Below are 9,184 nucleotides of genomic sequence, written 5' to 3'. Positions count from 1 at the left end.
AGAAAAATGTACTCCCAAGTGGGCCGGACTGGTAAAATCACGGCACGATAACTTCAAAATAAAGACAACTTCGGATTGTTTTATTTGTTTAAAAATAGAACAAGCACATTGTGAAATTGTACAAATCATAATGTTGTTGTTTTACTTACACTTACATGTTGCGGTTAATAGTATTCTATCTTTATTTGTTGTTATTTATATTTACTGAATAAATGATGTGATAATATTCATCAGTCAACTCATTGGTGTTCATTTTCAATCTATCAAGATGAAAAAAATAATATCAAAATGAAATTACAGTATGTTATTTATGTAGTCTGATCATGTTCCTGGACTGATGTACTAACATCATGTGCTTTATTTTGTACATATGTAGCATCCTCTACAAAGATACAAAGAATTGCTATTGTGACATCTAGTGCAGTGTTTTTCAACCACTGTGCCGCGGCCGTGAGATACAGTCTGGTGTGCCGTGGGAGATGATCTAATTTCACCTATTTGGGTTAAAAATATTTTTTGCAAACCAGTAATTATAATGTGCAAATGATGTGTTGTTGTTGAGTGTCGGTGCTGCCTAGCCGTGTAATACTCTTCCATATCAGTAGGTGGCAGCCAGTAGCTAATTGCTTTGTAGATGTGGGAAACAGCGGGAGGCAGTGTGCAGGTAAAAAGGTATCTAATGCTTAAACCAAAAGTAAACAAAAGGTGAGTGTCCCTAAGAAAAGGCATTGAAGCTTAGGGAAGGCTACGCAGAACCAAACTAAAACTGAAATGGCTACAAAGTAAACAAAAACTGGACGACAGCAAAGACTTACAGCGTGTGGAGCAGATGGCGTCCACAAAGTACATCCGTACATGACATGACAAGACAAGTAGTAAAACACCACACACAGGAAAACACAGAAAAACTCAATATAAGTCACGGCGGGATGTGACAGGTGGTGACAGTACACCTACTTTGAGACAAGAGCTATATTGATGCATGCTTGGTTATGGTTTGAATTCATATCCGACAATTGCGACAACAACTTTTTACTGTCAACTGAGTTTCGTTTTTTAACGATTTCTGCTGGTGGTGTGCCTCTGGATTTTTTCAACACAAAAAATGTGCCTTGGCTCAAAAAACACTGATCTAGTGGACACATTTAGAACAGCAGTTTCTTTCATTCATTTTTATACTTAGCAAACTCATCCCGCAGGCCGGATAAAACCTGATCGCGGGCCTGATCCGATCCTCGGGTTGTATGTTTGCCACGCCTGCTTTAGATGGAGTGGAGCCACAATGGTGGATAACAACATGCAGGCAGTACAAAGTTGCATTCAAACTCCAGACTTTCCTTACAAACCTCGTTTAGTTTGATTTTGACCTCATTTATGTTGAGTGGAGCTAAAGCAAAGTCAGTGGTCATTAGTTAGGTGTGCTAAACTGGGAGAGAAATAGTGTATTCTCTCACTATCAGCAGTGAGAGTGTGAGTTCAAGTCATTGACTTCCTGGGACTGTTAATGAATGCCCAGCCCAGAAAAAGAGAGGAGTTGTTGTCAGACACTTGTGGATCCTGATAAACCTGCCGGGGGACTGAGACGTTTAAGAAGAACAAAGCGCTGAGAGATACAAAATAAAACGCTGCTTCATTTCTTCCATGGACATCCGGCTTTGTGAGACATGTCACTTTTGTTTCTCACCGACCTTTTCTAGTAACAAGTCAATCACTGAAGAGTTCGATGCAGACTTGCAGTCATCAACATTGGAAAGGACAAAATCATTCCTGGTTGTGTTGAAATGTACAAATGTACTATTACAGGACTTACCTAGTATCAAGTGAACATTTGATGTGGGGGGGTCATTATATTACAACATTAAAGTAGCCCATTTCAACCCAAATTAAATATCACATGAAATGGGGAAAATAATATGCGAAAGTTGAAATATTCAATAATAAAATCAAGTTCAAGTAGTAAGAGTAGTATTATTACAACAATAAAGTGAGTGATTTTCTTAAAAATAAATGTTATATAATGTCACTAAAGTTAAGAAGTAATTAGTAATGATGCAGTTTTATGTGAAAAAAAACAATACTGTGATATTATGATAATAAACTGGCTCATTTTCCATCAAAAAAATAAGATTTTATTATTATTTTGTGTGGAAAAATGCTACGCAATAAAAACATGATGTTGTACAAGAGTTATATATTTTATGCAACAAGTACAGTAAAGTATTCCTATAAAATTGTAAGTTATTATTAGATATATTTTTTTGTCTTTTTCATTGTGATCCTAATATTGTTTGTCACTGCATCCTGTTGTACTTTTATTGTCATAATCTCCGTGCAGTTTCTATAACGGCAACGTAAGCAAGTTATGACGAGTTATTTCAACCACTGGAGCGTAAAATACACTATATTGCCAAAAGTATTTGGCCAGCCATCCAAATGATGACAATCACTAATCACTTGGCCCGGTGTATCAAATCAAGCACTTAGCCATGGAGACTGTTTCTACAAACATGTGTGAAAGAATGGGCCGCTCTCAGTGATTTCCAGCATGGAACTGTCACAGGATGCCGCCTGTGCAACAAATTCAGTCGTAAAATGTCCTCGCTCCTAAATATTCCAAAGTCAACTTTATTATAAGAAAAGTGAAGAGTTTGGGAACAACAGCAACTCAGCCACCAAGTGGTAGGCCAGGTGAACTGACAGAGAGGTCAGCATAGTGCAAAGACTTTCTGCACAGTCACTTGCTACAGAGCTACAAACTTCATGTCACCTTTTAATTAGCCCACGTACAGTACGCAGAGAGCTTCATGGAGTGGGTTTCCATGGCCGAGCAGCTGCATCTAAGCCATACATCACCAAGTCCAATGCAAAGCGTGGGATGCAGTGGTGTAAAGGACATCCCCACTGGACTCTAGAGCAGTGGAGACGCCTTCTCTAGTCACTCTACCTCCGCTACATAGCCAAGATCCACCACAGCACAACCACTTTGTTGTACTTCACTGGGACAAACTGTGAATATTTGTTGGAATCATTTGTGTTACTTGTTGTTGCAAGAAAACTAACAAAGTGCTAAAAAAGTTATGAACTAAGATTCATACGCAGCGATAAAAGTGCTGCTACTAGTGTCAAATATTCTTATTCCAAGCTGCTACTAGTGTCAAATATTCTTATTCCAAGCTGCTACTAGTGTCAAATATTCTTTTTCCAAGCTGCTACTAGTGTCAAATATTCTTATTCCAAGCGGCTACTAGTGTCAAATATTCTTTTTCCAAGCTGCTACTAGTGTCAAATATTCTTATTCCAAGCTGCTACTAGTGTCAAATATTCTTATTCCAAGCGGCTACTAGTGTCAAATATTCTTATTCCAAGCGGCTACTAGTGTCAAATATTCTTATTCCAAGCTGCTACTAGTGTCAAATATTCTTATTCCAAGCTGCTACTAGTGTCAAATATTCTTATTCCAAGCTGCTACTAGTGTCAAATATTCTTATTCCAAGCTGCTACTAGTGTCAAATATTCTTATTCCAAGCTGCTACTAGTGTCAAATATTCTTTTTCCAAGCTGCTACTAGTGTCAAATATTCTTATTCCAAGCGGCTACTAGTGTCAAATATTCTTTTTCCAAGCTGCTACTAGTGTCAAATATTCTTATTCCAAGCTGCTACTAGTGTCAAATATTCTTATTCCAAGCGGCTACTAGTGTCAAATATTCTTATTCCAAGCGGCTACTAGTGTCAAATATTCTTATTCCAAGCTGCTACTAGTGTCAAATATTCTTATTCCAAGCTGCTACTAGTGTCAAATATTCTTATTCCAAGCTGCTACTAGTGTCAAATATTCTTATTCCAAACTGCTACTAGTGTCAAATATTCTTATTCCAAGCGGCTACTAGTGTCAAATATTCTTATTCCAAGCTGCTACTAGTGTCAAATATTCTTATTCCAAGCTGCTACTAGTGTCAAATATTCTTATTCCAAGCGGCTACTAGTGTCAAATATTCTTATTCCAAACTGATCCATCACTCACACAATCACACAGTCCAGTAGATTGTTTGCATAGACTCCAGCTTGTCCAGGTGCACAGGTGTGCTTTGTGTGGGCGCTGCCATGTGACAACATCATGTGTGTCCCATAATGACCAAGTGCACGCGCGCGCGCGCGCGCGCACGCACGCACGCACGCACACACACACACACACACACACACACACACACACACACACACACACACACACACACACACACACACACACACACACACACACACACACACACACACACACACACACACACACACACACACACACACACACTTCATCCTGTCCTCACTTGTAACCACAACATGCATCTTGTGTTTTCTCCTCTCAGGTGTGGACAGGTGTGCCGCCTCGCCCTCTGGTGTCAGGTCTTCCCGACACAAGACCGTGGGAAAGAGATTGGTTGAGCTGGAAGGATTCCTGGCAGAGTGATTTGCTTTTTATGTTCTGTAAAATCACATTGCCAGGGATTTCCAACCTGCTCCAACTGAAACACATCAGGAGCACCCTGGACTTCATTTCTATTTATTATTCTTTTCATCACACACTGACCACACGTCCTCTTTTCACCGGACATGTCCTCTTTTGCCGAGCTGTCAGGGCGGAGTTTCTTAAATGCCTCAAATGTCCGGCATTTTGAGTTAGGGTATTTTCAATGTACGTTCAGGGTTAAGAAGGGGTTAAAAACAAAACAAACAGCAGCATTGGTGAGGGAGGGGCAGAGACAGAGAGAGAGAGAGAGAGAGAGAGAGTTATGATAAACGCGCCAGGCTCTGCTTTTTATCCATAGATTTATCACATTTCATGTTTAATTATCTATAGCAGGGGTGTCAAAAGTGTGCCCCGGAGGCCATTTGCGGCCCACAGCTAATGTTTTAAAGGCCCACGGCACATTCTAAAAATACTATTCAAATAAACAAAAACATAACAAAAGTGAAATAAAAAAGCTTAAAGGTTAAATGTCATTTAGAAAAAGTTGCAATGTTGACTAATAAAACAAAGCTGTTTTTTTTCCTTTCAAACTGTCATTGCTCAAAACATAATATTGAATCAAAATCAATGTTATTATGAATTATTGACCTATCCAAGGTTCCCATTACTTCACATCAAATATTACACTAAGAAAAATATTTTTGGTGGAAGATTTTGCAAATTTGGTAAATAAATAACCCAAAAATATCTATTTTGTTGTTTTCTTACTGTACCGAAAATGAACCGAACCGTGACCTCGAAACCGAGGTACTTACCGAACCCACATTTTTGTGTACCGTTACACCCTTAATTATATATATACACACATTTACATACATGACTATATAGTGGAGGGAAAAAATCCCTACTCTCTTTCCAACACCACATGAAAATGTTTGGTTTTTACAATAGTTACAGTGTGCATGTACAACATCTACAATAGTTACAGTGTGCATGTACAACATCTACAATAGTTACAGTGTGCATGTACAACATCTACAATAGTTACAGTGTGCATGTACAACATCTACAATAGTTACAGTGTGCATGTACAACATCTACAATAGTTAGTGTGCATGTACAACATCTACAATAGTTACAGTGTGCATGTACAAAGTCTACAATAGTTACAGTGTGCATGTACAACATCTACAATAGTTAGTGTGCATGTACATCTACAATAGTTACAGTGTGCATGTACAACGTCTACAATAGTTAGTGTGCATGTACAACGTCTACAATAGTTAGTGTGCATGTACAACGTCTACAATAGTTAGTGTGCATGTACAACGTCTACAATAGTTAGTGTGCATGTACAACGTCTACAATAGTTAGTGTGCATGTACAACGTCTACAATAGTTACAGTGTGCATGTACAACATCTACAATAGTTACAGTGTGCATGTACAACATCTACAATAGCTACAGTGTGCATGTACAACATCTACAATAGTTACAGTGTGCATGTACAACATCTTTAATAGTTAGTGTGCATGTACAACATCTACAATAGTTAGTGTGCATGTACAACATCTACAATAGTTAGTGTACATGTACAAAGTCTACAATAGTTAGTGTGCATGTACAACATCTACAATAGTTAGTGTGCATGTACAAAGTCTACAATAGTTAGTGTGCATGTACAACATCTACAATAGTTACAGTGTGCATGTACAACATCTACAATAGTTACAGTGTGCATGTACAACATCTACAATAGTGTGCATGTACAACATCTACAATAGTTACAGTGTGCATGTACAACATCTTTAATAGTTAGTGTGCATGTACAACATCTACAATAGTTACAGTGTGCATCTACAACATCTACAATAGTTACAGTGTGCATGTACAACATCTACAATAGTTACAGTGTGCATGTACAACATCTTTAATAGTTAGTGTGCATGTACAACATCTACAATAGTTACAGTGTGCATGTACAACATCTACAATAGTTACAGTGTGCATGTACAAAGTCTACAATAGTTACAGTGTGCATGTACAACATCTACAATAGTTACAGTGTGCATGTACAAAGTCTACAATAGTTACAGTGTGCATGTACAACATCTACAATAGTTACAGTGTGCATGTACAACATCTACAATAGTTAGTGTGCATGTACAACATCTACAATAGTTAGTGTGCATGTACAAAGTCTACAATAGTTAGTGTGCATGTACAACATCTACAATAGTTAGTGTGCATGTACGACATCTACAATAGTTACAGTGTGCATGTACAACATCTTTAATAGTTAGTGTGCATGTACAACATCTACAATAGTTACAGTGTGCATCTACAACATCTACAATAGTTACAGTGTGCATGTACAACATCTACAATAGTTACAGTGTGCATGTACAACATCTTTAATAGTTAGTGTGCATGTAAAACCTCTACAATAGTTACAGTGTGCATGTACAACATCTACAATAGTTACAGTGTGCATGTACAACATCTACAATAGCTACAGTGTGCATGTACAACATCTACAATAGTTACAGTGTGCATGTACAACATCTTTAATAGTTAGTGTGCATGTACAACATCTACAATAGTTACAGTGTGCATGTACAACATCTACAATAGTTAGTGTGCATGTACAAAGTCTACAATAGTTAGTGTGCATGTACAACATCTACAATAGTTAGTGTGCATGTACAACATCTACAATAGTTACAGTGTGCATGTACAACATCTACAATAGTTACAGTGTGCATATACAATAGTTACAGTGTGCATGTACAACATCTTTAATAGTTAGTGTGCATGTACAACATCTACAATAGTTACAGTGTGCATCTACAATAGTTACAGTGTGCATGTACAACATCTACAATAGTTACAGTGTACATGTACAACATCTACAATAGTTACAGTGTGCATGTACAACATCTACAATAGTTACAGTGTGCATCTACAACATCTACAATAGTTACAGTGTGCATGTACAACATCTACAATAGTTACAGTGTGCATGTACAACATCTACAATAGTTACAGTGTGCATGTACAAAGTCTACAATAGTTACAGTGTGCATGTACAACATCTACAATAGTTAGTGTGCATCTACAACATCTACAATAGTTACAGTGTGCATGTACAACATCTACAATAGTTACAGTGTGCATGTACAAAGTCTACAATAGTTACAGTGTGCATGTACAACATCTACAATAGTTAGTGTGCATCTACAACATCTACAATAGTTACAGTGTGCATGTACAACATCTACAATAGTTACAGTGTGCATGTACAAAGTCTACAATAGTTACAGTGTGCATGTACAACATCTACAATAGTTAGTGTGCATCTACAACATCTACAATAGTTACAGTGTGCATGTACAACATCTACAATAGTTACAGTGTGCATGTACAACATCTACAATAGTTACAGTGTGCATGTACAACATCTACAATAGTTAGTGTGCATCTACAACATCTACAATAGTTACAGTGTGCATGTACAACATCTACAATAGTTACAGTGTGCATGTACAAAGTCTACAATAGTTACAGTGTGCATGTACAACATCTACAATAGTTACAGTGTGCATGTACAAAGTCTACAATAGTTACAGTGTGCATGTACAACATCTACAATAGTTAGTGTGCATCTACAACATCTACAATAGTTACAGTGTGCATGTACAACATCTACAATAGTTACAGTGTGCATGTACAAAGTCTACAATAGTTACAGTGTGCATGTACAACATCTACAATAGTTAGTGTGCATCTACAACATCTACAATAGTTACAGTGTGCATGTACAACATCTACAATAGTTAGTGTGCATCTACAACATCTACAATAGTTACAGTGTGCATGTACAACATCTACAATAGTTACAGTGTGCATGTACAAAGTCTACAATAGTTACAGTGTGCATGTACAACATCTACAATAGTTAGTGTGCATCTACAACATCTACAATAGTACAGTGTGCATGTACAACATCTACAATAGTTACAGTGTGCATGTACAACATCTACACTAGTTAGTGTGCATGTACAAAGTCTACAATAGTTAGTGTGCATGTACAACATCTACACTAGTTAGTGTGCATGTACAAAGTCTACAATAGTTAGTGTGCATGTACAACATCTACAATAGTTAGTGTGCATGTACAACGTCTACAATAGTTACAGTGTGCATGTACAACATCTACAATAGTTACAGTGTGCATGTACAAAGTCTACAATAGTTACAGTGTGCATGTACAACATCTACAATAGTTACAGTGTGCATGTACAAAGTCTACAATAGTTACAGTGTGCATGTACATCTACAATAGTTAGTGTGCATCTACAACATCTACAATAGTTACAGTGTGCATGTACAAAGTCTACAATAGTTACAGTGTGCATGTACAACATCTACAATAGTTACAGTGTGCATGTACAACATCTACAATAGTTAGTGTGCATGTACAACATCTTTAATAGTTAGTGTGCATGTACAACATCTACAATAGTTACAGTGTGCATGTACAACATCTACAATAGTTACAGTGTGCATGTACAACATCTTTAATAGTTAGTGTGCATGTACAACATCTACAATAGTTACAGTGTGCATGTACAACATCTACAATAGTTACAGTGTGCATGTACAAAGTCTACAATAGTTAGTGTGCATGTACAACATCTACAATAGTTACAGTGTGCATG

Source organism: Entelurus aequoreus, linkage group LG16, assembly GCF_033978785.1.
Source record: "Entelurus aequoreus isolate RoL-2023_Sb linkage group LG16, RoL_Eaeq_v1.1, whole genome shotgun sequence".
Lineage (NCBI taxonomy): Eukaryota > Metazoa > Chordata > Actinopteri > Syngnathiformes > Syngnathidae > Entelurus > Entelurus aequoreus.
Note: the sequence above shows the minus strand (reverse complement) of the source record.